Here is a 12,927-nt window from a genome sequence, read left to right as displayed (position 1 = left end):
GTGGAAATGACGGGAGCGCGCCACAACTCTGGTAAAACTCTCATGATTTTATTCCGACATTGGAAATTTGTCTGCGACAGTGACATCTTTTGAAAAGTGGTTTGGTGTGAGGCCGACATGAGTCCTTCTTTACTGACTTCTCTCTATTTTAACCGAACCAGCGTTACATCACTGTGAGGACGCAGAAACCAGGAAAGGAAGAAAGGAAACAACGTTTGAAGACGTCAACGCTGTAATTTCATATTTTTCTGACACAATTTAACCAACTAAACAATTCATCTGGAAAATAATCAGCTTATTGATCAATAATGACAGTAATCATTATTTGCAGCTCTGATATTAACACTCACCCTGCCTCAGACTGTTTTCCTCCTTCTCCTATTTTGACTGAATACTTTGACCTTTCAGCGCACACATACACACATATACATCAGTGGTGGCTGGTGACTCAAAAAATTGGGGAGGACCGGAGGAAAACCAACATGGAATCTTACAACAAACCTCCTCAAACTATATCATTGTCCCACCTGATGAAATCTGAGGGGTGGGGGGCAATTTTATATACCAATAAAACAATTTGCTTCAAAAAACAAAAACCCCTGAGTGGTGAAAAGGCTGCTTCTTTAAAGACATTTAGCATATACATAATGTCTCTAAACAAAGAAGTGCCCATTTTAGCCATGGAGTGGTTCAGATGTGTGGTTTTACTAACAAAGTGAAATTCAAACATAAATTTGTTGTCACAATAGAACAGTACTATTACTGTTCTATTGTAACAAATTGATGTTCTCATCAAAAACAGACAAGATATCACATGATTTACACGTGTTTCCTATGTATTTTCTTGGTATACAGAAATATATAAAGTAGCACAAAGCTTATAATATGATACAGGTTCAGATCAGTGCTGAATACTAGAAAGACTGAACACTAAAATCATTCACAGATCTAAAAGTGTAGGTTCACATCAGAAAGTATTAATGGATGTATCAAATACATGACTCACACACTCTTATCTATATGTACGATATACAAAATATAGTCTACAAAGCTGACATGTTAACACTAGGGGTGTTAACATGAACACAAAACGGTTCGGGTCGTATCACAGATTTGAGTCACGGATCAGATCATTTTTAGGATCAGCGAAAAAAAGGGAGGAGACAAATAAAACTTTGTTTTCCATTTATTCTGTTACACACTTACAGCCAGAAACAGCAAGGAACTTTTGCCCATGGTCTAAAATGAAAACAACATTTAAGATGTCCAATGTTTAAATAAAATAAAATAAAATATATAAAATATCCAATGCTCAGTTATTGCAATAGGAGGCACGAAACCTTCCTCTTTTAAACATTGAATGAAACAGCCTCTGTCCACATCATCAAAACTGGATGATAACAAACATTCACCGCCAACGTCAGTTAGCAGCTAGATGCTAATTAGCTTCTCAGCTGCGGCACATTAAACAGCAGGTAAACAACTCAAATGTCACATCGGACCGTTAGATGCTGGTTTGATCGCTGCTCTTCAAAGTCCCTGTTAGCGACACGCTGTCTGCCCATGACTTGTACTTACAGCTTTTTGTTTACTGTGTCTTAACTGAGACATTAAATTTTGCAATTAATCCGCAGTTCATATACCTGCCGAACCGTAGAGGGCGATCCATACGGATCACGGATCAACTACAATCAGTTACACCACTAGTTAACACTAGTGATTCTGGTTACTTTAAGCTTATTACTCAATATACGTCTCAACTTAAAAACGAACTAAAGAAACTGTCAGAAGCAAGCAGCCAGACCTCCTGCACACTAATCATACAACATCAACAGGTGACTGAACAACCACTCAATTAAAAACGAATGAATGAGTGAGTCCAGACAGCTCACTGTAACTTCAACAAGCAAACTAACGTTACCCACAACACATTATATGATATCTGCTGCATTCTTGTTAAGGAGATAAAAAATACAAAAAACCCACACAGAGACATTTAACCATTAGAGATTAAATTAGCGACCAAAGAGACACAGAGAGAGAACAGGACAGCCTCCCTTGTAACGTCTTTTTACGTGTCATGGCCAAGCACAGATTAGCATGAAAAAAAAAAAGAAATACATTGAGTCCAATGTAAGAGATCCCGCCCTGTGGCGGTCAGCAGGCACCCGCCCTCCTCTGTCCCCCCAAATGTTTCAGAGAAATCTGTAATTTAATCAAAGTAGTCGCATGTCAATGGCGTCATACCTCCTCTACCAAAGAGTAAACACGCACAAGATGCATACGGCGACGCTGTGTTTGTCCGCTACAATGTCGTCTACCAAAGAGTAACTTACACACATACAAGATAATACATCGGCGTTGTGGTTGTTCCACACATACTGTTATAAATGGACTTTTATTCAGTTTTAAGTCACATTTTCATGATAAATTTAGATGGCTTTTAACTATATCTTTTAGCCGGAAGAAGGATTTTAGTCATTGGATGTCTGGATCTTAAGTTATCAGAGAAATACACTGGGCAAACGTTAGCGGCAGCTCGGCTAACAGCCCCTCCAAGATGTCCGGAGGTAACCAAATATTGTCGGAGAAATATTGATTTTTTTAGGCGAAACAGCTTTAATTAGTATTTTTAACTATTTTAATCTGCGTGTACGTTTGTTTTTGGAGAGGAGGAGACCTCTGCGGATAATTCGGCTCACAGGAGAAACCGACCGAATGTCTGGATCTTATGTTATAAGAGAAATAAACCGAACAAGTGTTAGCAGCAGCTCGGCTAACAGCCCGTACTGGACGTCCGGTGGTCGCCGTACATCGTCGGAGAAACACTGTTTTTTGTGAAACAGCTTTATTTAGTGTTTTTACCTGTAATCTCCGGGTCCATTTGTTCTGGAGAGGAGGAGACCTCTGCGGGTAATTCGGCTCCCGGTAAAAACATCCCGAATGATTAACACTGGAGTAGACCTAATCCCATCCCGGTGAAGCTGGTTATTTAACGACGAAGACAACAACTCCCATGATCCCTTGCTACTTCACACCGTCATCACACTCCGTCATTTGTTATTGTTTTGATTGAGACCCATAGCGGCTGAAATGACATATTGTGCGTTTAAACAGAATTTCAGCAATGGATTTTTTCCAAAGAAGAGAGAAAAAATACTTAATAAATATTGAGATTTGGTAATGGTTTATTTCAACCAAATATTCTTTTTTTATATTTTGATCTCCCTTTTGCCTCTCAAAAAATAGAGGAGGATCAACCTCCTCTGCCTCTATGGACCAGCCTCCACTGATATACATATATATACACACATGCTGCTGTCATAGACTTAGCGAAAGCATTTGACACAGTCGACCATTCTCTACTTGTAGATAGACTGCTCACCACTGGCTTCGATAGGGATGTTTGCAGATGTTTCCAGAGTACTTCTGTGACAGACGTCAGTGTGTGAGGGGTGGGGAAGCCCAGTCTGGATTCTTGCCTGTTACTAAGGGGGTGCCACAGGGATCCATTCTGGGCTCTGTCCTGCTCACCATTTATATTAATGAAATTGTGTCTTCCCTACATGTCTGCCAAACCCATCGGTACACGGACGATACTATTTTATACTGTGTCACTGATTCTAATCAATTAGCCATCTGAGAAACTGCAACATTCCTTCATTAATCTCAAACTGATACTTAACGCAAATAAAACAAAATATATGTTTTTTCCAAGATCCAAAAACTCAGACTACAGCAATCTGCATATGTCTACTGTCAATGGTTCAAACATCTAAAGGGCATCTGGCTCGACGACTTATTCACATTCAATCACCATATCAAGAACCTTGTTGACTAATTAAAACAAAAAATTGATTTTCTATACAGAAATAAATCGATTGTTGAATCAACTATCTTATCAGTCAGATTATAGGGAAGTAATTTACAGAAATACTGCTGCCTCCACACTTTGGCCTTTAGACTCAGTTTACCAATCAGCTGTGAGATTTATTACTGATGACGGCTACAATATTCACCACTGTGTCCTCTATGATAAGGTCGGCTGACCTTCTCTGACTGAGAGACGCAATAATCACTGGTATCTGTATATCTATAAAACCCTGACTGGAAAACTACCATCATACATCACATCTCTGTTACACTGGAACTCTGGTCCACTTCTAACCTGCTCCAGTGACTGTCTGGCTCTTCAGGTACTTCGTGTCAGGACTGAACTTGGAAAGAAGCTTTTAGTGTTGGTGCAGCAAACTCATGGAAACTCTTACAATGTGACCTAAAACTGAATACTCTCACACCTCTTGGACACTTCAGGATATAATGAATAACTGTTCACTGCCTGTCTGTAATTGTTTTAACTGATTTTGTTGACTATGTATGTTTCCTTGTTTTTTTTTATGTTTGTTTATTTGTTTGTTTGTTTTTCCATGTGTTGTTCCATGTGCATCTGATTTCTGACACAGTCTAATCAATTAAACAATTAATCTGAAAAGTAATCAGTTGATTGATCAATAATAACAGTAATCATTATTTACAGCTCTAATATTAACACTCACCCTGCCTCAGACTGTTTTCCTCCTTCTGCTCTGTTGACTTTAAAATGGAGTCTGACTGAATACTTTCACCTTTACTCTCTACCTGTTTGCTCCTCCTTTACTGGAAGTCACCTGTATGTGGTTATGTGAGTGTGTGTGTGTGTGTGTGTGTGTGTGTGTGTGTGTGTCATCATTTAAAGTTGCTCTGAGTTTTCTAGAATCACTTACAGCTTAAACAGCAAGTGGCGAATATAATATTACATTACATTTAATATTACATATTAAATGTACGTATGAATATTAGGATGTTTGACTTAGTTGTCTTAACTGGATTCAGGGCCGACATTTAATAATTTAAGCAAGTCAGTAAAGTTTATTATAAAGCTACTTTTTAGGTCAGACGTCACAAAGTGCTTCACAATAAAAGATGAAGAAAATAGAGACACAATATAAGAATAGTAAATAAAATAGAATCAGATAAATAGAACACTACTACTCAAAGGCAAGTCTGAACAGGTCTTGAGCTGCTTTTTAAAGGCGTCCACAGATCTTAAATCCAATGGGAGACAGTTTCAAAGTGCAGTCAAAGACTCAGACTGCTTTAGTTTGGAGTCTGGAGCAAAGAGCAACCAACCAACCCTGATCAGACCTTAAAACCCTGCTGGTAACCCACTGCTGATCAGTGCTGGAGAGGAACTGACTACAGAGTACTATATTTAAATATAGTTTTGAGGTACTTGTACTTTGATTTAGTATTTCCATGTGATGCTACTTTATACTTCCACTCCACTACATTTCAGAGGGAAATATTGTACTTTCTACTCCACTACATTTATTTGACAGCTTTAGTTACTTTTCAGATGAAGATTTGACACAATGGATAATATAACAAGCTTTTAAAATACAAAACATTGTTAAAGATGAAACCAGTGGTTTCCAACCTTTTTGGCTTTTGACGTCTTACAAAAAGCAGTGTGTAGTCAGGGTCACATTTAATATATATAATATATATATATATATATATATATATAATGTATAATGATATATCAGTCAGAGGGACCAAACCACTACTTTTACTGCAATACTTTAACTACATCAAGCTCATAATACTTATGTACTTTTACTGTAGTAGGATTTTTCATGCAGGACTTTTATTTGTAATGGAGAATGTTTACATTGCTGTATTGGTACTTTAAAGGATCTGAGTACTCTTCGTCGTAGTGATGAAGGTTTTACTGTTGATGTAATTCTACCTGATCGACACTAGATGACAATGTTGTGTAGAAAGAAAATCCTTTTATTTACAGACTCAGTGTTCAAAATGTTCCAGGTAACTTTAAAGGACGAGTTGACAGTTTTTCACGTGTGTCTTAAAACAGCAGTCAGGTGTCCATATGAAGAGTGAAAGAGGTTTTCCTCGCTGTAATCATTCCTCCTGTTCATACTGGATATTAAAAGATCCTTCAAATGTGCTTTCAATGGAAGTGATGGAGACCAAAATCATATCAGGTGGATATCTGACACATTTACAGTCTTTTTAACAGAGCTAAAAGAGAGTGAATATTGGTGGACAGAAACACGACTCCAAATGAATGATAATGTTGATCCGTAACTGCTGGATGTGGAAACAATCACCTCACTCATTAAATATGTGGCCTTTGCTGTGTGATGAAGCTCCACTGCCTGTTTTATCTGAATCTTGATCTGGTTAATATCAGATTAAAAAGATAAAATTGTAACAGTTTTATAGTTTTTATAGACGATAGCAGAGACGTTCTTTATTTCAGGCGGGAAAACGCTGCATACTATATATTATAATAACTAATGCAGGGGACAATTTTCTGCAGAATATGAACTTAAAGTACCTTTTTTCTGATAAATCTATAACTTTCACTTTCTTTTTTTATTTTTATATTTTATCCACAGTTATCCAACAAAACTGCACAGAAAACACAGACCACAACATACGAAGTCTGACAAATAAATGGATGAGACAAAATTAAACTACACAGATACACAAACATACAAATATGCACATACATCCACAAAATATAATACTTATTATGGTGCTGATTGAAACTCCACAAAATAGGATTAAACAGCTTCCTGGACTTTACAGGGTTTCTGCAGGTTCATCAGATTAAATTTAAGACTTTTTAAGACATTTTTAATATCACAAAAATGCAATTTAATACATGTTTCACTGTCACAGTATTAAAGATATCAATAAAAACCATTAATGATCATAAGGGCTGGAATTATTTACCAGGTGCAATGTGAAATAAATGTCAATTTAAATTCATTTCACATTTTTGTCATCACTTCCTGTCAGTTTATAACAATCATAACTAATGACTCATTAATGATGAGCTGGACGTGGATCAGCAGCAGATGAATTAAATGAGGATCCCGTTTCTGTTTCTTTTTTGTTGTTGTAGTAGTTGTTTCTAAAATAAAGAAAATCTCTGAGACACAAAGCTGTGCAGTGTCTGTGTGAGTGTATGAACTTTGGTGGTGGAAGTGGTTGTGATACAAGGGGCACCAGCTAAACTCTTGCCGAGGGCACCAAACTGGTCACAGCCAGCTCTGCATACAGTAAAATATTTTGGACCCTCTTCAAAGAAGTATAAATAAATAAATCTGTGCTGTTTGGAGTAGGGAATTACCATTTAAAGACTGATATTTATACAGCATTAACCTGCTTTTGATTTTTGGAAAGTGCCACATTCATATCAGAAAATTCTCAATCCAAACACCAAACTTGTATGTTTTAATGCCACTTTTAGTATCTGGATACTCTGAACTATACTGCAGAGACTTGCTATGCCATAAAAACTGTCTCTCATATACGTTCAACCCTCAATCATTTGTAACATCATTTGTTTTTTACTTAATATTTACCTGTGATGTCTGCATCGCATATCTTAGATCCAGTTTTGTTTGCTTCTCCTATTTTTTATTTTATTTTTTATCTTTAAAGATTTATTTTTTAAAAAGTGCATCATATCATTAATTAAAACATTTTTTCTACAACACATTAATCCCAACTTAAACCACAAATAATGAATTATGTAAATAATAGAATATATGTTAAAGGCAAAGTGTGTGATCTCAATGTAAAGTTAAAAACAGGATTGAAACCTCCTTTGCACTTGAATCATACAGACAGTATAAATCCCCAACGTCACCAACTAGTGGAAATAATCTTCTGGTAAATATTTCTGTAGAAGTTCACACTGTGTGTCGGGAACATGTTTCACCTCATTTGCAAAGTGAGATAATTTCTCCACTTGAGTTCATTTTGACACACCAGCTCTATAATGTTCAAATCATTTGTTATCATGTTGATATGTGAAATATATGTCAAAATATATAATATTTCCCTTTTGTTTAACATGTAAACAATATAAATTATTGTAAAAAATAGTGCAAAACTAATTAGAAGTCATTAATATTTTTTCACCCGTCTGCAATGTAGAAATCAAATCTCATTTTAATGTTGACTCATCTGTTTATATTTGTTTATGTCCACTACAACAGACATTTTCTGTGAAACATATTAAAATGTATTTTCTCTGTATACATTATGTATATGTTCTCTGTTTTATTAACTATTAATGTGTTAAGTAGACACATAGGAAACCTTCTCGTTTCTCATCAATTTCTGGAAGTTTTACATTTAACAGAAGTTCAGTAATTTTTGTAGGTGTACAGTGTAATATTAAAATTATTATTGAATTAACTTGATAACTTTATTGGTTGATTTAACAATCGAAATACATATTAATAAACATGTTGATGTTAGTTAAGAAAATAGCATGCAGCACATCATACTACATTGTCAGCTACTATTTAAAATATGCGACACAGAAACACATCATACAAGACATATAAAGCAATAAATTGGGAAATATTAATGTTAATATAAATTTAGACACTAATAGAAACATGAAGAACAGAAGCACAGACATGAAAAGCACAAATAGTTCATAAGATCCTGAACAATAATCACTGTGACTGAATTAAACATCAACTTGTAACAGTCAATCTAAAATAAACACTCACATGACTACAATGAGTGTTCTAACTTTACAACCCATCAGATCAATATTGTCATCAATCGCCTTTTAATTTCACTCCAGACTGAAAAGCGAGGTGTGCATTTATATTATTAGATTGTTTGATATTTAAACGGTAAAACGTTTTCTTACTCCACTTCCTGTTTTGTTAGTTATGCTGCTCTTCTGTCATGTCTTAATCTCTTACCTGGAAACTTATTTATCACAAGTTGACAGTTATTAATCACCTCTTTGCTTTGGGACTTAAGTTGTCTCATTTTATACAACAAAAGTAGGTGATCAATCATCTTTCTGTTCTTTCTGTTTATTGAGTTTGAGAGAGAGAAGTTGTTAATGACCAATTTAGGTTAAAAGCAGATGCTGTAAGCTTTTAATGGCCTTTAAATCACAGTGTTATTGTTAGTTACAGATGTGGAAGTTATGTATATAGTGAAGTTATTGGAAGTGATTTGTTGTTAATTGCCATGATTGCACTAAACTATAATGATGTGTGGTGAATGGTGAGGCAGGAGCTGTATGACATGCAGGTGTTACCAGTTAAGGCTCGGTGTGCATGTTATCTTTATTAGTAAAGTTAAATACCATATTCTTGTAAAATCTATGGTTAGATCTAATAGTTATTATACATCTCAACTTTTCTTTATGTTGTGCATAGTAGTAATGAAAGATAATTTACATTATTATATGATTTGATTGATAGTGGTTGAACTACTCTTTGCTACTCGTTATTTTTCATCACTTTGGCTGATAAGTTAAATTAGTGATAATTTCCTCAATAACGTGCATCAGAGTATTATTATTTGCAGTTGTTTCACTCGCTATATATTCCTTTTATATGTGTTTCAGAAGCACACACCCTCCTATCCTCATACACCTTTAAATGAGGCAACAATGAAGGTTCAAGTTCAAGTGGAAATGACCAAGTTTGTCATTTAACCCCTAAAACTAAGAAACAGTGACTAATCAGACGTCCTGCAGCGATTCCTCTCTTCACATCAGCAGTCAGTAACCTTGAGATAACCTTCAGATAACCTTGAGCATCAACAAATCTGCCAGTCTTGAAGATTGCATGCTGTTATTTGTCAGCAGAGGGAATGCTAACTGTTAGCTTGTGGACGACAGAGTAACATCAGACAGCTTGATGATCCCTGACTGTTCCAGGATCAGCAGCTTGGACAGCGGTTGTGTCTCTTTGCTGCAGAATGTTGTAATGATCCACCTGAGCTGTACAGGAGAGCAGGAGGAGGAGAGAGACTGGAGACTCTCAAACCTTTATCACACATCAACACATTATTTTACACCAAATACCTTTTCAGTTGACTGTAGCTTTGATGTGATTCAGAAGACTCCAGAGAGATGAATCAAGCCACCGAGGCTGAAATGTTGCTTAACAGGTTAACTGTTGACAGCATGAAGCAAAGAAACACACTGTATTAAAAACACAACAAGCACAGATCAGAAACACCTGCAGCTTCATCAAATTCCTGCTTTACAAAGAAAAACACACCTGCCAGCTGTTATTTAGCTGCACTGTACATAGACAAAGTCCCAGCCATAAGTATCTGTGCTGTATGTGTCAGAGCAGGACTGACTAACATTTATCAGTTAGACTCAACAACATGAACAGTGACGCTGATCAGAGAGTGAAATCTAACGCTGCATTTTACATGTGAAAGCAGAACTGCTCCAAGTATCAAAAACACCTCACTGATATTCATTATTAACATTACACAGGACAACCTGATATTTATTGATCAGCATTGATCACAGAGACACACTGGTACAACTAAATATTAAAGTGAACACAGACTGAGCTGTCTGACCTTAAACCAGATGATTTGTTCTCACCTTCCTCTGAAGAAAAACATCCACCATTTTATTCAAATCCAAGTCTGATTCATTTTCCAAATGACAGAACTGAGATGTTTTCTTGGTTTTCTTTAGAGACGCACAAATCTCACTTTTTCTCTCCTGATACTGACTCTCAGTACTCAGAGTATCTGCTGATACTGAGTACCGATCAATATCACTGCTCTCTTTTCCCCCAAATTACAATCTGTAAACCTGATTGGGATCATTTTAATGTGAGAATATGAGGTCAGAGATGCTGTGGCAGTAAAAACTGAGTCAGCAGCTGCTGAGACTGAATGAATGTTGAAAAACCAGCCACAGTTTGTGACCAGTAATAAGAATAAAAACTAAAGTGAAACTATTTCATTCATTCATCATCATTTATCATTAATGACTTATTATGGCAGCTTGAATCTGCTGAAAATACAGTCTTTTAAAAGTTGATTCATGAGTTTTATCCTGTAACATTTTTCCTTCAGAAGTTAAAAACGATACTGATGTGATGTTTTCTTTCTGTGAATTACAACCTGAAACTGTTTCTCTCTTATTGTGGAGCTGCAGATTCACCCATAAACTCTGGAAAGACATGAAGACCTTCATAGTTCAAAACTTTTCCCTTTTCTTCAAAGATGTTATTTTTAGTTTCTATTTACATGATAAAGACAATGACTCTTATTTAACTTATGAATTTAGATTTTATTATTGCAAAATTCTACATCCACAAAGTAAGTTTAATAAAACAAAACATCCGTTTAGAGCTGCTAGGATTAGTAGATTAATCAAACAGAATGGGGAACTATTCTGATTATTGTTTATAGTTATTTTATGAAAAAATGACAAAATAATGGTTCTAGTTTGTCAGATGTGAATATTTTCAGTATATTTTTTCACTGCTATAATAGTAAACTTGTTAACTTTGAGGATCATTTCATTTCAGAAAAAGCTGCTCAGCAATAAAACCAACATTGTTAAGCGTTCAGCTGATTGAGGCAGTGGAGGAGAACAAACACCTCGAGATCTACACTGATAACAAACTGAAGTCAAACTATCACACTGACTTTATTTTGAAGAAAAGACAACAACGGCTTCTTTGATTCTGACTGTTTTATGTTGAGATCTTTTTATATGTTTTTTATTCAGTGTTATGACATTCTGCATCCTCTGTTGCCATGGTAACGCTGATGCTGCGCAGAAGGACTTGCTCAGCACAATAAACGGCGCTGAGCAAGACAGCCTTACCGACATCTACCAAACCCGGAACCTGTCAAAGACTGAAAACCTGCTGCTTCACCCACAACACCCTGTTCAGTGAGCTTCAGCTCCTCCCATCAGGCCCACGTCTTCAGGCCTCCAGCTGCAAAAGTAACAGAGTGAGGAATTCCTTTATCCCATCAGCCATCGCTCTCTATAACACACAGCAGCACATAAAAACTCCTGGTACTCACAGCAGTACTGTAGTCAGTGCTGCACAGTGGAAAGTATGGTATTGTGTATATTTCTGGGCTGCATTGTGTCTTCTCTCACATTGAATCTTTGTACTCCAGGAGCACTGCTGGACGCTGCTGTGTAGTAGTTTAGTGTATTTTATGAAGGATGTGTGCCATGTGTGGACGATGTCTTGGATTGCTTTTTTCTTCTTAGTGTGTGTTTTTCTTTTATTGTGTTTGTTAAGTTTTGGACAAACACTGCAAACCAATTTCACTCTTAATCTTAATTCTTCTCTATTTTTTTGACATTTCATAGACAAAATGAGTAATAGAGACATCTCTAACTAGATTTACTCTCCTCTCCTCACATGTTTTAAAATGTCTGTTTTCATGTATTTATTCCTCCTTGTTGTGTGTGTTCAGTCTGAATGGGTTGCTGTTTTCTTGTATTGTCACATGGTGGCGCTGTTTCCTTGTTTGTATATTTCACTTGATTTCAGCAATAAAGTTAAAGAATAAAGAAAACACAGACAATCTAAAGTTAGTAAATTTCCTGGAAAGAACCAAGTACTTTAGCAGTAATTTATAGGTCAAATAAAGACAGTGTTCAGTTGGTTCACTTCCAATGAATGAATTCCAGTTGCTAAGCTAGCATAAGCTAAAGTCGTTTAGTCAGTTCACAGCAGGTCAGACAAACATGCAAACATGTTTCATCTGCAGAAAAACACACAATTCAACATATATGAGAATAAAGTTTCCAATAATAAATGACTGATGAATAAATATTAACTCAGGTGGAAATGGAAATCTATAAATAGACCAAATTACACAGACAATTTATTCCCTGGAAACTTTGAAGAAATTAATGAGAAATTATAAGAATAATGGAGCTTTAAAATAAAGCATAACCATAAACTCAGATGGCGTCCTGGTGGTCCAGTGGTTAGACAAAAAACATCTAACAGATCCACAGAAACAAAACTAAGAACACAGATTCAATCAAATATGCTTCATTTATACACAAAGACAAAAACA

General features: G+C 35.9%; 1 protein-coding gene across 1 annotated transcript in view; it reads right to left on the bottom strand.

Annotated features, from left to right (window-relative positions):
- The window catches only part of LOC122975244 (NACHT, LRR and PYD domains-containing protein 3-like), a 98,165-nt gene that overhangs the window by 47,090 nt on the left and 38,148 nt on the right, over positions 1 to 12,927 (bottom strand). The window lies entirely within an intron of this gene.

Source organism: Thunnus albacares, chromosome 23, assembly GCF_914725855.1.
Source record: "Thunnus albacares chromosome 23, fThuAlb1.1, whole genome shotgun sequence".
NCBI classification, from domain to species: domain Eukaryota; kingdom Metazoa; phylum Chordata; class Actinopteri; order Scombriformes; family Scombridae; genus Thunnus; species Thunnus albacares.
Note: the sequence above shows the minus strand (reverse complement) of the source record. Positions and strands in the feature narration are given on the sequence as shown.